At 39.1% G+C, this 21,907-nt stretch overlaps 2 protein-coding genes across 2 annotated transcripts in view; both read left to right on the top strand.

Annotated features, from left to right (window-relative positions):
* LOC135473112 (ATP-dependent (S)-NAD(P)H-hydrate dehydratase-like) overlaps window positions 1-16,672 on the top strand; it is a 108,724-nt gene extending 92,052 nt beyond the window's left edge. Inside the window, exon 12 of the mRNA XM_064752933.1 lies at window positions 16,600-16,672. The gene's annotated coding sequence lies outside the window, so the exon portion shown is untranslated. The remainder of the gene's footprint in view (window positions 1-16,599) is intronic.
* Window positions 16,622-21,907, top strand: part of LOC135473339 (protocadherin-11 X-linked-like) — a 94,988-nt gene continuing 89,702 nt past the window's right edge. The window contains 2 exon segments of the mRNA XM_064753188.1: window positions 16,622-16,658; window positions 16,804-16,868. The gene's annotated coding sequence lies outside the window, so the exon portion shown is untranslated.

The raw sequence follows: 21,907 nt of genomic DNA, 5'->3' as shown, positions 1-21,907 counted from the left end.
AGGACATATATTGCAAAAGTAAATTCTTGGAGACTGCTTGTTGTTACTGTTAAATGGGCTAAACACAGGTATGATATCGTGTGCAATGTTTTATTAAATAGACTGTGATTAAATACCGTTTAAATGCAATGGGAGTGGGGACATTGTTTTGTGAATAAGGTGCACAACTCTCTACTGCTGGCACATAAAAAGCCAATTTAGGATCAATCCCTGTAAACATTTTATAGAGAATCCGTAGATTCTCCCCAATTCTCACTGTTCCTGGAGACTTACAGCCCTTACGATGATGCAGAAACACAGAGTGTCGTCAGCTTATGAGAACCAATTGGGTAACAATAACGACAAATAACCTCAGATGCTAGGCTAGGCTAGGCTAGGTTAGTGACACTAGTGTTTCCGTATAGTTGTAAATGCCCTGGGTTACAATAAGACCAGCTGTCTTCTACTGTTACGGCATGCATTGTTCTGTACATCGCATGTCGCAAAGATTTTCGGTGACTTGATAGAGGAAGGTTGTTTGTTAAGTCGTTGTGCTCCTGTTTTCTCTGCATACTAAGCCTACCACTGTTGTACCTGAAAAACAGTCAACCGATCTAAAGTAATATGGTCTTTTCTTTCAGTTCAAATCTAAGTAATCTGTGTGAAAAGCAGCTAAAATTGATACAGGCATAGAGATATTTATTATTCAGAACTATTTGTTTGGATTTTCAAGAATTGTTTTTTTGCTTTCTGTCCTTAACATAACCTGTAACATCAAGTGTCACCATGCAGTCTGAGTTCAGATTTTCCTACCTACTTTATATTATTGTCCAATAATCATTTTGAAAGCTCTCTGGTTGCGTTACTGTAGTAAGGAGATGTGACGTTAATCCTCTGTCAGGTCATACTATACAGGGCTTTTAAATTGGAAATCATGGTACTTCCTGGCTTGATTTACACTCAGCAGGTGAAAATATAGGCTGGGTTTGTTAAGCTGAGTATGGCATCATGCTTGATGTCTTTGGCAACATTAAACACCAGACAGTAAAGTAGAGCTCTTAGTCGTCTTATAGTGAGAATTTATTGGTACTGATGGAGATCACATTTATGGGAAAAGCAAGAAAGCTATAGTTAGTTGTCTGCTATATCCCACGTATTGATTAAAGTAGATAAATGTAATGTAAATTTTATGTAAATCATCCAGAAGTCTACAAGTTGTGGAAGTTTTTGGGAACATTGCTGTAACAACTTTATGAAAAATCATGTGAAATCTTATAAATGAGATTTACAATGTCAGAATCACCTGTAGCAACCTGTGAACTTATCACCTTTTTGTAACCAAAATTTGTACAGCAGAGAGGTACATTTTGGTTGATTTGTACTTCAGGAACGTACATTTTGGTTAATTTGTACAGCAGCAGGGAGGTACATTTTGGTTGATTCTGATTGATTCATCCAACTTATTAGGGCGCCACATAGGATTTGTTTTGAGGAAGTTTGAATAATTTCTTATCAGAAGAACGGAATATGTGGCATCAGTAGTATCATGTTAAGATGTTTATTTTCTTAAAGTGCATTATTACATACAAAACTAGGTGAAAGGCTGTAGTGAAAAATTCCTAACAATTTAAGATTTATGTTAACTGACTGCTGCTTGGACATTGCTGAAGTCTGTAGACCTTTGACCTATGTGGTCCATCTTGGAATCTTGAGCTGACCCTCTTGTTCGGGTGATGTAGCCTTTAAGTCAGAAAGATTTATAAAGTTGTCTAGAAAAGTGTGATAATTTACTCCAGTTTCCTCTGCCCACTAACCTGGAGAAGCCGTTGTACAGGTGAAATATTCTTGAGTACGGTGGTCCGTCTTTGACTGCTAGAATCTTGAGCTGACCCTCTTGTTCAGGTTATGTAGGCTTAAAGTCAGGAGGTTTTATAAAGTTGTCTAGAATGTGTGATAATTTACTCCAGTTTCCTCTGCCCACTAACCTGGAGACACCGTAGTACAGGTGAAATATTCTTGAGTACGGTGGTCCATCTTTGACCATCTGCTAGAATCTTGCGCTGACCCTCTTGTTCAGGTGATGTAGGCTTTAAGTCAGGAGGTTTTATAAAGTTGTCTAGAAAGTGTGATAATTTACTCCAGTTCCCTCTGCCCAGTAACCTGGAGACACCGTTGTACAGGTGAAACATTCTTGAGTACGGTGGTCCATCTTTGACCATCTGCTAGAATCTTGCGCTGACCCTCTTGTTCAGGTGATGTAGGCTTAAAGTCAGGAGGTTTTATAAAGTTGTCTAGAAAGTGTGATAATTTACTCCAGTTCCCTCTGCCCATCAACCTATAGACACCGTTGTACAGGTGAAATATTCTCGAGTACGGTGGTCCGTCTTTGACCATCTGCTAGAATCTTGAGCTGACCCTCTTGTTCAGGTGATGTAGGCTTTAAGTCAGGAGGTTTTATAAAGTTGTCTAGAAAGTGTGATAATTTACTCCAGTTTCCTCTGCCCATCAACCTGGAGACACCGTTGTACAGGTGAAATATTCTTGAGTACGGTGGTCCGTCTTTGACCATCTGCTAGAATCTTGAGCTGACCCTCTTGTTCAGGTTATGTAGGCTTTAAGTCAGGAGGTTTTATAAAGTTGTCTAGAAAAGTGTGATAATTTACTCCAGTTTCCTCTGCCCACCAACCTGGAGACACCGTTGTACAGGTGAAATATTCTTGAGTACGGTGGTCCGTATTTGACTGCTAGAATCTTGAGCTGACCCTCTTGTTCAGGTGATGTAGGCTTTAAGTCAGGAGGTTTTATAAAGTTGTCTAGAAAAGTGTGATAATTTACTCCAGTTTCCTCTGCCCACTAACCTGGAGACGTTGTACAGGTGAAACATTCTTGAGTACGGTGGTCCGTCTTTGACTGCTAGAATCTTGAGCTGACCCTCTTGTTCAGGTGATGTAGGCTTTAAGTCAGGAGGTTTTATAAAGTTGTCTAGAAAAGTGTGATAATTTACTCCAGTTTCCTCTGCCCACTAACCTGGAGACGTCGTTGTACAGGTGAAACATTCTTGAGTACGGTGGTCCGTCTTTGACTGCTAGAATCTTGAGCTGACCCTCTTGTTCAGGTGATGTAGGCTTTAAGTCAGGAGGTTTTATAAAGTTGTCTAGAAAGTGTGATAATTTACTCCAGTTTCCTCTGCCCATCAACCTGGAGACACCGTTGTACAGGTGAAATATTCTTGAGTACGGTGGTCCGTCTTTGACTGCTATAATCTTGAGCTGACCCTCTTGTTCAGGTGATGTAGGCTTAAAGTCAGGAGGTTTTATAAAGTTGTCTAGAAAAGTGTGATAATTTACTCCAGTTTCCTCTGCCCACTAACCTGGAGACGTTGTTGTACAGGTGAAATATTCTTGAGTACGGTGGTCCGTCTTTGACTGCTAGAATCTTGAGCTGACCCTCTTGTTCAGGTGATGTAGGCTTAAAGTCAGGAGGTTTTATAAAGTTGTCTAGAAAAGTGTGATAATTTACTCCAGTTTCCTCTGCCCACTAACCTGGAGACGTTGTTGTATAAGTGAAATGTTCTTGAGTACGGTGTAAAACACCAGTCAAATCATAAACCTGGAATATTCTTGATTTAACCCCAATAAAGTAATGGTTGGTATCCTTGAGATCTGATTTGAACCAATAAGATGTGCCATAGCTCACTTACAAGCGTCCTTGTCATGTCCAGACTGAAACGGGAACAGCATGTATATATGTTCTTTTCTGACAAGCTGTTATTGAAATTTCATCAAATACTTTCCTCGCAAGCTGTGCAAGCAGCATGTACTGACCATCCTCCGGGGAAATATTCAGACGTAGGTTGATCGCACACCTGAGACACGTCACATGCCTTTTTCAATTACTCACAGGCATTACAGCTTGCCATTTGGACTCATCTGGGTTACGTAGACATGTTATTAGAATTGCGTCGTGTGGACAATGGATTTACACCCAACCGTCTGAGATTGTGACAGTGATGACCATCCCAAGCGCAAAATGGACCCATTGGGTAGTGCGTTCTTAGCAACTAGTCTCATCTGATTGATAGTTTGTCCTAGCACTAATGTTTCAGTTTCATCAAGCCGATATTCAAAATGTCTTGCTGAACTCAGAAAAGTCGAAGAAAAAAGTGCTAAATTCGAATACAGGACTAGTAATTTAATGATCTTTCCAAAATTTGCAGATGCAGGTGTTCTTTTTCTGCATGAATGCAGAAATACTGGCACCACTTACACATCCTTTTGCACATATCGTTCCAGTTGAGCTGAAAAATGTGAAAGTTGGGCCTAGACAAGGCTTAAAAAGTTTGGAAATTCAAAATCTTTAAAAGGGTACAAACCCTGTGATGCATACTTTTGTATAAACAAACCAGCCTCCTGTTAGCTCCCATTTGCTCCCTCACAATGTTGATAGTGGCCTACCCGCCAAATTTTACTGACTTGTGTACTTCCACACTTATATAATGTTGTTATAGAGGGGACAGACTCCCTGACACCCCAGTAAGTAAATGTTCAGTAAATAGAATATTGGAACATCAGTATTATGTACAGGTTGCAAAGAATTTGTTTTGTGTAATTACATATAAAATACCGGGCACCAAAGCTTAGAATCCAATTTTTTTGTCCAAGTGTTTACCAAACTACATGTACTTTCTAACTATCTGCTGCAGTTAATTTTTGCCGATGTAATGTTCATATATGCCTGTGATAAACATCTTTGGGTGTAGCCCACAAATCAGTCTGAAATTTTATGGTTTATAGCATCTTAAGAGAGCTGTTTACATTGAGCTCCAGTCCAATTCTCTCTCTCTTTCTTTTAAGTTTTAAGAACTTGTGTATGCATATGTAATGTACTTATTTGTCTGTAAAATCACTTCTAGACCGTTTGAGGCATATATATAAATATACATACCAATTTCAAAAGCTTGGACTTCCATTTTCTTGTATGACTGTTTAAATCCTGCCAAGATGAAAATTTGAATTATTTAGGTTTTGATTCTGGCATGGATACCATTTGAAATTTACAGTTATTTTGGTTTTAGTATTTTGTATATATATTTGTAGCATTTCTGATGTTAGGTAAGCAGTTCCTTACTTTGGCAGTATATAAGAACTTGTAAATGGAGTTTACATGGAATGTCATAGGCTTTCAGAGACAGATCCTTTTTTATCTTGTCTTATGTAACTTTTGTAATTTCAAACTTTTTGAATAAACTAATTCTTTGAACATACATTTAAACTTATATGTAGAAGTTGACTGTTACGAGTACTGGAAATCTAATAAAATGTTTACTGTTACGAGTACTGGAAATCTAATAAAATGTTTACTGTTACGAGTACTGGAAATCTAATAAAATGTTTACTGTTACGAGTACTGGAAATCTAATAAAATGTTTACTGTTACGAGTACTGGAAATCTAATAAAATGTTTACTGTTACGAGTACTGGAAACCTAATAAAATGTTTACTGTTACGAGTACTGGAAATCTAAGAGAATTTAAAGCAAGGCTTAGTGAGATTAACAGGGAAGAGGGCTGGGTGGTAAAAGTGTTTGTACCTTCATGTAGCTCGCCTTTTGAGTTGTGTGCACAAGTTTTGGATTTACGTGTATCTTCACACTCTGACGTTGAGAATTTTGACAGTACAAATGTTTAAGCTGGCTGCAAACGAGAACCAAGTGCTCGGCTATTGACCACTAGTAACTGAAACCTCATCGTGTGCATGCAGTTTTTTGTGAGGTTTTTGACTTGTGAGATTATGAGTCAAGTACCTGGTGTGTTTGATATTTTCAGGCAAGGTCTGGTTGGATGCATAGATTCCAGTCATTAAGTTCATAACATACAGAATGCCTAGAAGCACAGTGTCAAAAAGCACACCAATGAAAATTTACGTAGAACTACTTTTGTCGTTCTTTGCTTGTGATGACTGTGATCTTGCGTTTGCCCTGAGATCTTACAGGCTCAGTTGGAATCCCTTTACACCAATCACCCACAGATCATGAGATGAGGAGGGCCTCTCGATCTGTTTTGAAATTGACCCAATGTGAAACTCTCAGATCGTGAATTTGCAAATGATATTTGCCTACGCTCCCTAATAGCAAATACATTACATGCACTGATGGCTGTGTTTGTATATTGAGGATATTTAAGTTGTAATAAAGTGCAGATGTTCAACTGAATGCCTATTAGTGCCAACGATGGGTTCCTCCTAACCTTTCATCCGACCTTCGCTTGCTTGCATGTATCCGCCATTGCAAGCATCATTCCCTACTGCAGTTGATTTGCTACTGAGTGGCCTTTGACTTGCTAGGTCGAGTCTATTTCTTACTTGTTTAGCTGTAGCTCTAGGTAAGGACATTTCTCAGGGCAGTGATTTCCTCTGCCCTCTTGCTGTAAACCTGATACCCATGGCCCTATAAGTGAAATATTCTGTAATCAAACCTAGGTCAGATGAGTACATTATATTAATCCTTGTTAACCATTATTAGCTACATAAACTTTATTAGATGCACTATCTCAGTGATAAATGAGATAAAAAAAAAAAGGTTGTGTCAATTATTTTTCAGTGATGACGAAAATGAAAAAGGTCATGTCAGCCATTTTGAGAACTTGCATGATACATGTATGGTATTGTGGTAAGATTTTTTGAAACATATGCAGTAAGTAAACTTGCCAGTCAATCTTTGGAACTGTTTTGAATCCCAAATCTTGTTAGTTTTGTTTTTTTTTTTTAATTTTATCTGATTAGTCATACTGTGTTTATACCTGTAAATCCTGTGTAGTGTTTTGTTATCAATTTTGTCAGTTTTGTGAACTTCCTTATATGTCTTAGCTGTGTTTCGTTATGTAGTTTGTCAATTAATCAGTGGTTATTTTCTTGGGTTTGCTCAGATCAGCTGCATCGTATACTATGTAGCTATATATATATTACACTTTTCCACTCTACAATGTTCTGCTGTGGTCTGATGTCTCATAGTTTGTCAGGGACTTCTAGTAAGGTGTGGCTGTTTTTTCAGGTCTACCTCCTGTGCCTTACTGAATAAATGAGTGAATGCTTGGGGCTTTAGATTGTGCTTAACAATTTTTCAATCACATGATGAAGAGTCATTAAGTGTGTGTACACATAATGTGGACTTTGTATGGGAGCCCATGCCGCCAAAGTGCTGCTGCCACTGAACTATCATGTCAAAGACACCAGACATGACACCCCACCCAGTCACATTATACTGACAGCGGTCCAGCCAGTCCTGTTTCCTCGCTTTAACCCCTTCAGAGCTGAGCACCAAGAGAGGCTGCAACAAGTACCAGTTTATGTATTTGTATGAAGTGACCCAGGTTTGATCCTGCGTGGATTTCTGAATTTCCAGGCAGACGTTCTAACCATTACGCCACCAATGCGGTCTGTGTCCGTACTGTGTAGGTGTGATACATGTGTGTTAAGCTCCAGCAATGTTTAGCTGTTTTTTAATGTCTGGTAGTTTGTCACTGACTTCCAGTAAGGTGTGGTTGTCTTACATGTGTCTTAGGCTTCCACAATGTTCTGCTGTGGTTTGATGTCGGGTAGTTTGTCACTGACTTCCAGTAAGGTGTGGTTGTGTTCTGCTTACCCAGCTCTGATCACAGCCATTCCTTACTGCGTAGCTGTCAGACATGTGTCTTAGGCTTCCACAAAACTCTGCTGTGGTTTGATGAGTGGTAGTTTGTCACTGACTTCTAGTAAAGTGTGGTTGTTTTCTGGTTACCCAGCTCTGATCACAGCCGTTCCTTTCTGTGTGGCTGTCATACATGTGTCTTAGGCTTCCACAATGGTTTGCTGTGGTTTGATGTCGGGTAGTTTGTCAGGGACTTCCAGTAAGGTGTGGTTGTTTTCTGGTTACCCAGCTCTGATCACAGCCATTCCTTACGGCGTAGCTGTCAGACATGTGTCTTAGGCTTCCACAATGTTCTGCTGTGGTTTGATGTCGGGTAGTTTGTCACTGACTTCCAGTAAGGTGTGGTTGTGTTCTGCTTACCCAGCTCTGATCACAGCCATTCCTTACTGCGTAGCTGTCAGACATGTGTCTTAGGCTTCCACAAAACTCTGCTGTGGTTTGATGAGTGGTAGTTTGTCACTGACTTCTAGTAAAGTGTGGTTGTTTTCTGGTTACCCAGCTCTGATCACAGCCGTTCCTTTCTGTGTGGCTGTCATACATGTGTCTTAGGCTTCCACAATGGTTTGCTGTGGTTTGATGTCGGGTAGTTTGTCAGGGACTTCCAGTAAGGTGTGGTTGTTTTCTGGTTACCCAGCTCTGATCACAGCCATTCCTTACGGCGTAGCTGTCAGACATGTGTCTTAGGCTTCCACAATGTTCTGCTGTGGTTTGATGTCGGGTAGTTTGTCACTGACTTCCAGTAGGGTGTGGTTGTCTTACATGTGTCTTAGGCTTCCACAATGTTCTGCCACCAATGCGGTCTGTGTCCGTACTGTGTAGGTGTGATACATGTGTGTTAAGCTCCAGCAATGTTTAGCTGTTTTTTAATGTCTGGTAGTTTGTCACTGACTTCCAGTAAGGTGTGGTTGTCTTACATGTGTCTTAGGCTTCCACAATGTTCTGCTGTGGTTAGATGTCGGGTAGTTTGTCACTGACTTTCAGTAAGGTGTGGTTGTGTTCTGGTTACCCATCTCTGATCACAGACATTCCTTACTGTGTAGCTCTCATACATGTTTTTTAGGCTTCCACAATGTTCTTCTGTGGTTTGATGTGTGGTAGTTTGTCACTGACTTCCAGTAAGGTGTGGTTGTTTTCTGGTTACCCAGCTCTGATCACAGCCATTCCTTACGGCGTAGCTGTCAGACATGTGTTTTAGGCTTCCACAATGTTCTTCGGTGGTTTGATGTGTGGTAGTTTGTCACTGACTTCCAGTAAGGTGTGGTTGTTTTCTGGTTTCCCAGCTCTGATCACAGCCATTCCCTAAGGTGTAGCTGTCATACATGTGTCTTAGGCTTCCACAATGGTTTGCTGTGGTTTGATGTGTGGTAGTTTGTCACTGACTTCCAGTAAGGTGTGGTTGTTTTCTGGTTACCCAGCTCTGATCACAGCCGTTCCTTACGGCGTAGCTGTCATACATGTGTCTTAGGCTTCCACAAAACTCTGCTGTTGTTTGATGTGTGGTAGTTTGTCACTGACTTCCAGTAAGGTGTGGTTGTTTTCTGGTTACCCAGCTCTGATCACAGCCATTCCTTACTGTGTAGCTCTCATACATGTGTCTTAGTCTTCCACAATGTTCTTCTGTGGTTTGATCTGTGGTAGTTTGTCACTGACTTCCAGTAAGGTGTGGTTGTTTTCTGGTTACCCAGCTCTGATCACAGCCGTTCCTTACGGCGTAGCTGTCATACATGTGTCTTAGGCTTCCACAAAACTCTGCTGTTGTTTGATGTGTGGTAGTTTGTCACTGACTTCCAGTAAGGTGTGGTTGTTTTCTGGTTACCCAGCTCTGATCACAGCCGTTCCTTACGGCGTAGCTGTCATACATGTGTCTTAGGCTTCCACAAAACTCTGCTGTTGTTTGATGTGTGGTAGTTTGTCACTGACTTTCAGTAAGGTGTGGTTGTGTTCTGGTTACCCATCTCTGATCACAGACATTCCTTACTGTGTAGCTCTCATACATGTTTTTTAGGCTTCCACAATGTTCTTCTGTGGTTTGATGTGTGGTAGTTTGTCACTGACTTCCAGTAAGGTGTGGTTGTTTTCTGGTTACCCAGCTCTGATCACAGCCATTCCTTACGGCGTAGCTGTCAGACATGTGTTTTAGGCTTCCACAATGTTCTTCGGTGGTTTGATGTGTGGTAGTTTGTCACTGACTTCCAGTAAGGTGTGGTTGTTTTCTGGTTTCCCAGCTCTGATCACAGCCATTCCCTAAGGTGTAGCTGTCATACATGTGTCTTAGGCTTCCACAATGGTTTGCTGTGGTTTGATGTGTGGTAGTTTGTCACTGACTTCCAGTAAGGTGTGGTTGTTTTCTGGTTACCCAGCTCTGATCACAGCCGTTCCTTACGGCGTAGCTGTCATACATGTGTCTTAGGCTTCCACAAAACTCTGCTGTTGTTTGATGTGTGGTAGTTTGTCACTGACTTCCAGTAAGGTGTGGTTGTTTTCTGGTTACCCAGCTCTGATCACAGCCATTCCTTACTGTGTAGCTCTCATACATGTGTCTTAGTCTTCCACAATGGTTTGCTGTGGTTTGATGTCGGGTAGTTTGTCAGGGACTTCCAGTAAGGTGTGGTTGTGTTCTGCTTACCCAGCTCTGATCACAGCCATTCCTTACTGTGTAGCTGTCATACATGTGTCTTAGTCTTCCACAATGTTCTTCTGTGGTTTGATCTGTGGTAGTTTGTCACTGACTTCCAGTAAGGTGTTGTTTTTTTCTGGTTTTACCCAGTTCACAGCTACACCTTTAATACTGTGTATAACCATTTTGTGTCTTAATTAAGCTTGCACATATCATAATGATCCGCTGTAATTTGATGTGTGGAAGTTTATGTCAGGGACTTTTTGTAATGTTACGGCTGGTTGTTTTCTCTAGGCTGGGCTTACCCATTATTTTGGCGTTAAGTATAATAAACTATAGTTTTGATTGCAAAAATAAAACACCCGTCAGACAAAGATAAATTCATAAATTTGGATGCTTTCTTGCATTTATAACATGAAGTCCATGTAGTAAAGCCGTACACACTCAGTACATCACTATAATGAATGTCTTTTGCTTTTTTCCTCATCAAATCTTCGATGAAATTCGTTGAATTAAGCTCTTTAATACTGCTAACATATGCTGTTAATAGTTTTAGAGGTCCTAAGTGGCATTTTATGAATGTTAATTTACACAAGATCACGCTTCAGGTATTAAGCCTAGATTATAGATGCAAATTGTATTGCTTGTGTTGCCAGTATTCCAGGATGGCACTGACAGTTGGATGGAAAATGATTCATTCTGAATAGTACCGTATGTTAAAATATCCTCATGACCAGATGAGTTTCTGTAACAAAAGCGTTTTGCCATGTTCCGCTGATGTCCATCAGCCAGGGGAATGCATGCGGCTTCCAATGCTTTAATTTTTAATGTCTCTGTTGAGAGTTTGTATATCCCTATAGGGCAGAATTAAAGTATAATGGTAAAATGCTTTGCTTTTAATGCAACTCACAGTACTGGGCATGCAGATATTGATTGCCAGGCCAATTTTCCTTCATTACGCACATGCGACATCCAAACTTGTTGGCTATGCACGACAGCTAATCTCAGTGGTTTTGTTTGGGCCAGCCGCGACAGTTCTGCTCCAGCGAGCAGAGGAAGACAATAGCCTTGCCATGCTGTCACATCACACAATGGATGTCAACGGCGAACCTGCCAATACTGTATACTCGTATATAGCTATGCTCCACAACAACAAAATATATATATATTGTTTGGTCTGGAAACAAATTGTGCACGTATGTGAGGTTTTAATATATTAATGTTATGAGTGTTTATCGCATCAAGACTCCATATTGGCAAAGGGTGGCATTTTCATCATTATGCTAGTTGTGATAATTCAAATTAGATAAGACATTGTAAAATAGGCTTAAAAAAAAGGATGCATTTAAGGGCATAATCTGATAGTTACAGTGTTTTACATTGGGAACATAGCATATACAGATTAAATTTCTATACTCAATACCCGTGGTTTGCACAGTAATTAGTTTCTTGTCCCAAGACACCTCAGTTTTTCTCGAGTATATTGCTTTTTTAATGTATCTAATTTTCTTTAGATTTAATGTGCTGGGAAAGAAGCTTGAGAGTTCAGAAGCGCACCTGAAACAACAAATGCACATTTCTCGTCAACAAGTTTCAGTAAAAGTTTCCAACATAAATTTGAGAAGCACGTCATTTTCATCAAAACAGATATTCTGTGTTGGAGATTAGGATATGAATGTGTGGCTGAGATAAGCCAGCTATTGTTCTCCGGCCTGTATCACCTATGGGAGAGGGCTTACCTGTATGATTGCAATTCTTGTTACTGTTGTGCATGATGCCTCATCCAGACCACTCCCCTCCTACCCTAGATCGCCCCCCTCCCCCTCCCCTCGCCTTGTCTCTGTCGCAGACCATTGGGCTGCTTTGGGCAGAATTACTTCCATTAGGGATTGAAGGCCTGATAAACTGCAGCAGACAGAGATAAAGTATAGTGCATATTGATCAGACTATTAAATTTCACCAATAACCTCTGCTCCAGCCCTGATTCCATGAATGGACGCTGAGTGGCGTTGTCAGGTAAGGGACACGGAAACTGATGACATTAAAACTGCCTGCCTTTACAAAGGTTTATACCCAGTTCAATTCCGCTGGTTTCATACAAATAATGTAATTCCCCTCAATCACACAGTACCGGTATATTGATTTGATTGTAAAAATCACCGCTGACAATTTTTTGTTTTTTGTTTTTTTTACCTGAGGGGAACTTACATGTATATGTATACCCCCATATGGTTCACTGTTGTGCTAAATATTGCAAAAGCTGCACGTGTGTTTTTCTTGTGTGTCATCTGGATGATTAGGCCGACGATAACCCCATACCTGGCGGGAATGCCGAGAGTTATTAGCATAAAACAGGATATCAGTAATACTATTGATTCCCAAAGCTGCAGAAGACTTTATTTTTACCTCTGCCGTTCAGGTAGGTTTTCGATTATACAGGAAGTTGGTCATAATGAGGGAGGGCTCTCCAGTGCAGTCTAAACCACCTGGGGTCAACTGGAAGAAAGATTGATTTAAGCTGAGCTCTCACAACCTTGCCTCGGGCATGCCTCTCTTATCTTCATTTTTCATAATCCGCATCTTCAGACGTGCAAGCTGATGGTTGTAAAAAAGTCAATCGATGAATCCAAGCAGCATGTCCTAGCCTGAATGTGTCGTATAATACAAATGTATATTAGATGATTTGGATGGATACATGGATAAACTGAACGAGTCTAGAAGAAAGAGACAGAGAAAAGTTCTTTGTGTGTGTTATATTTAAGCCTGTGAAGCTGAGTAAAGAGTTGTTGTTGTTGTACGCATTAGTAGTGATTCTACATGCTGTTAACTACATGGACACTGTGTATAACTGCAAGCCTTGAAACATGGGGAAAATAAAACGAATTGAAGTTAGTTAACATGATTCATTTAAACAGCAGTATGCCATTCTTATCTGAAAATATGAAGAAATGCAATATTCACCTGGAGAGTTGAACTATTAGTGCATAGGTGTGTATAAATCATCACATGAATAAATATTTTATTTACATATTATTTAATTAGTTTATGAATGACACGCTTGAGAATATTTCACTTTTTGTCTCCGGGTAGATGAGTGGTCAGAACAAACCACAAGCTTTCACCATCTACATGTACCTACCAAACTGCCTAACTTAAACTAAATAAGCAACAGTAGCCTATGTAGTAACTACATGTAAACTAACAGTAAACGGTACTTTTTTTGCACAGATCTGGTATGTATTCGTGAATGTCCTAGTGTGCACTAGCTTATGCTGAATGAAGAAACGGAACAAACAGTAGAAGAAACCTTGAAATCTTATTGAACTGAGGCCTTTCATTGGCTTATAGTTGTCAGGTGTTACTTTAGGTGAACTGATTACAAACCCTGAACAAATGCACTAGCTTAAAAGCTAAAAACCTGATTTTTGCAGTCTTAAACTTAATTCTTTGTGGAAAAGTATTTAATGACTAGGTATATATTACTAAATGGGACAGATATGATAAGAAGTAATGATTTTACATCTGGTGAAAATGGTGGATTGTGCCGAAGATAACCTGCGATGCTGGTCCCGGGTTAAGTATTGTAAAAGCTGATTAGGTTCGTGTGTAAAGTAACTTAAAACTGTTCTTATTTTTTATTTTTGGTACAGAAACCTAGATTAAAGGCAACAAGAGTGTCGAGGGGTAATGAATCTAAAGGTCACCAGGTAAAACTTTAATTTTAATTACATTAATGCCTTCACATCAACAAAAGTAATCAATGTAAAGCAAAAGGTAGAAAAGAAATTATGTTTGATTCATTTTTTTTTATCTTACTCAAATAGCAAATTGAAATGGAAAGATAATACCCAATGGCTCTTGGTATGTTTTTATCGTCATTGTTGGTATTCATCCAATGAATGAATTATTAATACAATCTGGATGCTGTCTACGAGCATAATATAATAAAACACCCTCCTAAATGGAAATGTACATTTGTCCAGCATGTCCTGTATATGTATAATGAATGGATGGAGGGCCATGCTGTGTTTGCAGAGCCTTTATCAAATGATGAATATGAGACGGTTATTTGACCAGTGATCCGTATGCTTCCGTATGGATATGGTATTGATGTCCAGTAACTGTAAAACTATGTTGACAAAGTCGAGCCGTCTCTAGCGTCTGGAATCGCCGGCGGACTTTTTATCGGATGTGACTGACCAGACCATGGGCTAGCTGTTTGCGGAGGTGAACTGGACCATGGGCAAATGACCATATTTGTGTAACGGAGTCTGGAGACGACCACTTTGTTGACCAACTGATTCCTGAGGGATTATAAAAGATTGGCTTAACAGATTGATTAGTGTATAGACTTGGTTCAACAGTTGGAATACTGACTAATTCATCTAGACTAAATCCATTTATGTCTGAACTTTCTGACTTATAGACGTTTGTCAGCCATCTTTGTACAGGAAATCTATAAGCACCAGTGAAGAATCAGTAAATATCAATCAGGACGGTATAGATCAGCTTGTCATTAATGTCACGTGTCATCCATTTGCCCCCGGAGATTGTCTGCATGCCTCAACAACTAAAATATAGGGATATTAAATATATAAGATGAAGTGAAGTTTGACCATTGAGCAGTAACAAGATGTAGGTTTGAATACATCACGTCTGCCTTGGCTATGGGTACAAGCAAGGCCAGATTATCATAAAACTGACTGTCATCGTGTGAGTGAAAAATATGAGTAAGCATCAGCCAGTCAATCATAAGTGGAAGAGTATGATCATAAGTGGAGAACTATGGTCATAAGTGGAAGACTATGGTCATAAGTGGAAGAGTATGATCATAAGTGGAGAACTATGGTCATAAGTGGAAGACTATGATCATAAGTGGAAGAGTATGATCATAAGTGGAGAACTATGGTCATAAGAGGAAGACTATGATCATAAGTGGACTATGATCATAAGTGGAAGACTGTGATCATAAGTGGAAGACTGTGATCATAAGCGGAAGGCTATGGTTCATGCCTTTTGAGTTTGATTAAAATACCTAAGACCAGATCTGAAATCTGTTTAAAAGATTTCATCCAGCTTATAACTTTCTGAGTACAGACATGTACTCTTGCATGCACTAACCTAAAGCTCAATCTCTTTGTGTGCTAGATGTGATGAACATGTCAAAGCAGTACACTGCATAAAAAAAGGTTTCCTTTCATCAGAAAATAATTCTGACCTAATAATACTTTGATATTTGCGAATAATGGAGTCTGTCACACGACAGTTAACATCGATGTAACTGCCACAGTGACAGCAGCTGAATTTCACAAACCCATTCAGATGATTCAAAAGGCCTAGTTTGTGAAATTTGTGTGATTTCCAAATGCAGGCTTTGATGTGTTGTGACCTATCTGCAGAAAATCTTTGATTTATATTTTTTTTAGTTTGTATGGCTGCAGCCAGCATTGTGGTAGGAGGAAACCGGGCAGAGCCCGGGGGAAACCCATAGCCATCTGCAGGTTGCTGTCAGACATTAATTCCCATGTACAACAGGAAAGCAGAAAATGTTTGTTGTTTGTGGACAACATATCAAGATGAAGTCAGAATTACAGAGACCACAAATGTTGGTACATACAACCATTTAGACTTACAGTTACAAGTATATAACCAGTTATACTGTAATGAGTATTTTAAGTTTTGGACATGGCCAACCAATCTTAGAGGTGACCTTGATATTTCCTGGCTTGGAGCAGGGCATATGAAAGGAAAGGTGAAGCATTGGTCAGCTGTATGTCACAGTCGACTCATAATGGCTGAATGTGGTCTAATGTCAGTGTTTTTTGACATGACATTCCATGGTGGCAACACTCTACACGTAAATATTGGAACTTGCTTGTTACAAGATGACATGAACACATGTGACAAAAAGAATGATTAATACGCTGTTCAACCACTATGAAAGAAACAAAAAAAGGAAAAAAGGTGCGAAGATGTGTTATCTTTAAATGTGTAAAAAAAAAAAAAAACCATAGCCATTTCCGACTGATGTCAAAATTTAAAACCCTGTCAGAAGGCTTAGTTTTTAGTACTAGAAGTTGAAATACTGAGGCATTTGTCCTAAGGTAACAATTGTAAAGATGTCTTAAATTCAATTTCTAGTCACCAGAAATATCCTCTGAAATGGTGTTTCTTGAGCCTGAGCTTGAGCTAACCCTATCTTTTAATCTGTTGATGACATCTTGATCTTTTCTATATTTAGAACTGTATTTTAAATATAGTTTTGGAAACATATGTACACAAGTTCAAGAAGTTTACATGTACATTGTATGGTATTTCAGAGAGGCCACTTCAAGCTTTGCACACAGTTGAATCCCACCATAAAGCTGGCTGCCATCGTGTAAGTGAAATATTCTTGTGTATTGTGTAAAACACCAATCAAATAAATAAATCAGTGCTCAGTATGATTATAAGAAGAACCTGAAATTGAATGTATAAGTATTATATTAATTACAGATTATATGACGGTTTTTTTTTTTCAATAGCCTGCAAGAGGAAACACTGGACCACTCCTTTCTATGCCGACAAAAGTAGATGCTGCCAAAATCAGGTAAGTACCTAAAAAGTATGAAAGCATTGGGTAATGCTGCTATTGGATGTATGCACAGGACGGGTTTATTTATGATACTGTGGAAATGTTTCATAGAATGAAACCAGTGATTGTCATTGGTCGATGTGTATTCACTGAGTGATACTTATTTTTTTAAATAGTTTACAGGATGCTTATGTGGCCATTGTGAAATTTGAAAGCTTCAGAAATATGGTTATACATAGTATTATGAATTACAAATTATGAACCTTGACCACTTCACAGGGATGGTTTTACCATCAATAGGTGTATAGAAGTTCAGCAAATGCCATTGTTGAAAGAAGTTAGCAAGAAACCATATGGAATTGGCGTAATTGTACATTTGTTCTTGAACTGCGTGTATGATGTTTTGGCAGCAAGAGTATTTGATTGAATCAAGCATTTGATGATCAACAAATTCTTAGGACTTGGTAAGAGGTTACCAGTGATAAATGATATTAAATATTAAGTGGTGGAGACAGTGAAATACACACAGTGTTTCAAGTGACAAAAACATTGCAGTTGCATGTGTAAGTTATTGCAGGGTGCATATTGGTCTGAACCTGATGACCTTAGCCCTTATGATTTGGGAATACAAAGCTGAATCCTGGCAGAAACATGTCTAGATTGGTATCCCTTAAGGGGGCATGACAAGGCTCTAATTCTGATTTTGTTGATTGGATACAAGTGCTCACATTGACTTTCCAGACCTTTAATTATCTAAAAAAGTTCCAGACCTCCAATTAGCTGTAAAAGATTCCATTGTCTGCTGTTGCCTATTGGCATGGCTCAAGGCCTTGTGTTGCAGTCATTTTGCTGCAATGGACCTTAGCCTTGCAATTATCTGCAGAAGCTCTTTCTGGAAATGTCTTGAGTCCAACCCTTCATGTGGACATAGCTGGACAGTAGTAATTTTGACAGAGCTTGTAAGATTTGCTTTTTTGTTTAAATGGAAAAAAAATGAGAAACTGTCTCCAGTGCTTTTAAATTTGCAGGAAAGTTTCAAGTTGAAGGAATTCTTGATGTCTCATTTATCTATACCTGAGCATTCTGTAATGAGGATGCTCTGTCATGATTTATTTCTCAGAAAAACTTTAGTTTCATCAAACAAGTTGTACAGTTAAAATTCTGTCCAGAGTAATGCATGATGGGAAGTCTGTCAAGATAGTACAAGTGTATGTTTTTCACTTGATTAACATCTGAGCTCTTTAGAACTTGTTGTACATGATGTCAAATGTGAATAATGGTGCGGGTTCCAAGGAAATTAAGATCTGGTCGGCACTAGATGAAAGGGTGACTGGTCAGAAAGACATATTGGAAATGGAACAGAGATTCCGGTCTCTGCACAGTTTTGTGTTGACAGTGAAACATCACCAGCTTGTTCTCACAGGCAAGCCCTTATTTCGTTCACCGCTGTCATGTTTTATTGATTGAGTAATGTTTAGCATTTTAAAGTGAACACAGGAACTGTATGAAGTAGTGTGCCAGTTTGCCAGTTAAGGCCTCGCCTTTAGAAATAGTATTGATGTTTATTGTACATCATTCACCAGGTGTCTTAGTGAGAGTTATGTGGATGCTGAAGACAAGCAGAGACCAACAATGATTCTGTGTAGTCACCTTAAACACCCCCTGTCAGGCCTATCGTATTTTCTGTTGATACTTAGATGGGACAGCACTCTTTGACTATCACTGCTCACAGCTACGTGAACTTCTATGTTTTCTAAACCAGTTTTCTTTAGTTACCCTGTATAAACAGTTGGGTAACATTCGAACACTACAGTGAACATGTATATAGCTATCATTTCTTGCAGGAGACAAATAGTATAGTATACGGTAAGTGTGAAGAGAGAGATGAAAGGTGATGCTGAAGTACAAAAAATGATTAGTGAGTGGAAAATGAGAGAGAAGCAGGAAGCATATCAAGGAATTTGTGTCTGCTTCTCATAAAATGAAATATGAAGCAACTGTATGGCCAGGTAATATTTGGTTTTCACTTTTTACCTTGAAGATATTTTGAAAAATATATTCTTTTGATTTTATATGTGTTTTTTTTTTCACAGTTGTTGTCAAGCCCTGCAGATCTAACACTGCATTATGAGGCAGGGTAGCAATTTAGCTGATTGTGAGAAAAACTTTTAATGTCTTTTTAATTTTGTATGGTACCTGTACAGCCTTTTGGAATATTTTAGTTGCAATTGAGATTGTTTTCCTTGTGAATGGTATGAAGTAAGGTATTGGTCATTGTACTCATCAAAAACCACTGTACTCATCAAAAACCACTGTACTCATCAAAAATCATTGTACTCATCAAAAATCATTGTACCCAACATCGTTTTCCTTCAACAAAATTCAGATTTTTCTCCTGTAAATTACATTTGAAAATAGTCCTTTTTGCTATTGGATATTAATAAAAATGTAAATGCTAGACAAAGTCCACATTTAGATTACAGCCTTTAATGTATGTCTTCTGGTTGACCCCGATAATTGCACCTGATGGTTGTTTCTCAGTATTTTTTTATGTGTTTTTGTTACCATTCGCTAGAGGACAAAAAGCCCATCCTGAAAGCTAGCGTGCAATGTCTCCGCTCCTGTCCTGGAGAATGGTATACATGCAAGCTGGACCCTTCAGCTGAATCCACACTATCTATTGGCCTTGCATTGTGGTTGTGGTCATGGAGCGAGACCCTGGAAGCACTTTGTCCCCTTCCACAACAATTCTGGGCAGCTGAATCATACAGTATGTCTATGGTCTCCAGGCACTATTAGTCCCACTCTGGAGTTCAGGGTTTGCTTGTGTCAATACACTTTTCTAGGTTAGAGATGTGTCAGCCATTAGCTAGGTATGGACAAGGTATTGACCTGGGACATATATCCATTATCCTAAACAATCACTGGAGAACTTACAGATTCCATGTCAAATGAACTCCAAGAGTGGAACACATTTCAAGCCAATCTTGTTACTTTATGGATTTCTTCTCTCCCTCCCTCCCTGTCCCATTTTTTTCTTGTTTTGGGGTTGGGGGGGGGGGGGTGTAATAAGCTTCATGTACATGCACATAAACAATTTCTACAATTTTCAATCCCATAAAACAGATTTGAGAAAAATGCAAGCATGAATTGTAGGTTTTCAACAGTTAGGTTAAGTATACAATCTGTCCATAGGAATTGCATAGGTGATGGACCACTGAAGGGCCTCTAGGATTAACAGTTTCCAAGGTCAGAAAACATATTTTACTGTGTCATGCAAAGGATTGTAATTTGCTATCATGCAGCATTACCTTCGGGATTAAGATGTAGTTACTATGCACAGCATTACTGAATCAGTAAATAATTAATTGCAGTAAATAGACACTTTTGACATATTCACAACGGTACGATTTATTATGCAAATTGTCATCATGCTGTCGAACCCTTTTAATTCCATCCATGCGAAAGAAGAGACCTGTGACATTTGGGTCTTAAACTGCCTAGGGGATTTTTTTTATTGAATAGAGAATTTGCGAACTGTACTATCAGTCCCAAAAGCCTGTCCAATTGAGGATGACATTTTCATGGCCTGTAGCTCTGTGTCAGAGGTCGCATGTATGCAGAGGTGTCTGTAGTGATGACATGGAAATGAATGCATGTAAATGGCCCAGGCGGTCAGCAGACAAGGAATTAATGAATAAGCCATATTTGATAACTTTGACAGTTTCTGCAGCTGTCTGTCTGTCCCTTTAGAATTTTGAATATGAAATGATGTGATGCCTGCAAGGCTTTCACCATCCGAACTTGATCTCATGTCCAGCAAGTTGCGCATGGACAGGATAATGCATATTACTAAAGAATAGATTCTGTGTTTTCATATTTCAGTATCTTTAAGAATTTTTTTTTCCGCAGTTTGTGTATGGAGCAAGAAGCAGAAATTTCATTTTCACTTTTTAATGTATTTATGAAAGTGGTGAGAGAACTACAGGGTTGGGAGGGCTGTTGGGAAGGTGCAAGAAAGTCATTTATTTTGTAAATCAGGTCTGGAAAAAATATTCTGTTGGAAAATGTTATGGAGGAGAGACCATTAGGAGTTTGTTCAATACTGTTTGTCTTTTTTCTAACCTGTCTGACATATTGGAAGATTGGTGAAAGTGTTGCTCATGCATGTTAGGTTGGCAGATGCACCAGCCTGGATTTACATCTTGCACGATAAATCATAGCAGAGCTGTTAGTCGGGACAGAACATAATGTCCAATCAGCACATTTCTCCCATTTTTCAAAAGTGGCCAACAGTTGGAAATGGCATAGAACAGTCAGACTGGGCGCTGTTTTTTCTCTGGATATTGCTCTAACCAATGGCGTTTTAAACAGACTTTCCTTTGACAACATGTTCTTTCTGCCAGCCTCTTTCCCCTTCACAAATCATAATGGGAAAATCAGATTTTCTAATGCCTTACTCGGATGATGCATGTGACATTCTCCATGATGCCACAGCAGAATGCAATTTTATCTGGAGACATTTGCTTGCTGTGAGAAAGCATTTTGTCTTGCTAACCCCACATTGATTTTGTGACATAGTTTTTCTATGTGTGTGAGCTACAGTTGTGGACACTTGCCACATTTCTTCCACAAGCTGGCCTTTCTTGGAATTTTCCCCTTCTACCGTTTTCAAATTAGATTCAACAAATGTCATACAGGAAAATGCATGTGCCCTCACAGTATGCCCTGGCTAAGACGGTACTCTTATAAAGCCCTCAAAATAAGCATTTTCAAAGAATCTCAATACAGAATTGTGAACTCTGTAATAATAAAAGCGAACTATTGAATTTATTCAGCTTGATTGCTTTTGACATTACTGCATTAATCTCTTTTTTCAGGGGTACCTTTGTTTGAAATGATGAGGGAATTCATATTTTCAGAGAAGTTCGGAAGTGAAGCCGTGCAGAAAATGCATTTTCATTTTCAAAATGAAATCATTTGACAGAATAATTCGCACAAAGCTTATATTTTTTCAGTTGATGAAAAAGTCACTGAATATACTTTGTGACCCC

The sequence above is a fragment of the Liolophura sinensis genome, chromosome 8, assembly GCF_032854445.1.
Source record: "Liolophura sinensis isolate JHLJ2023 chromosome 8, CUHK_Ljap_v2, whole genome shotgun sequence".
Lineage (NCBI taxonomy): Eukaryota > Metazoa > Mollusca > Polyplacophora > Chitonida > Chitonidae > Liolophura > Liolophura sinensis.
The sequence above is the reverse complement of the archived record's forward strand: the minus strand, read 5'-3'. Positions and strand labels throughout refer to the sequence as shown.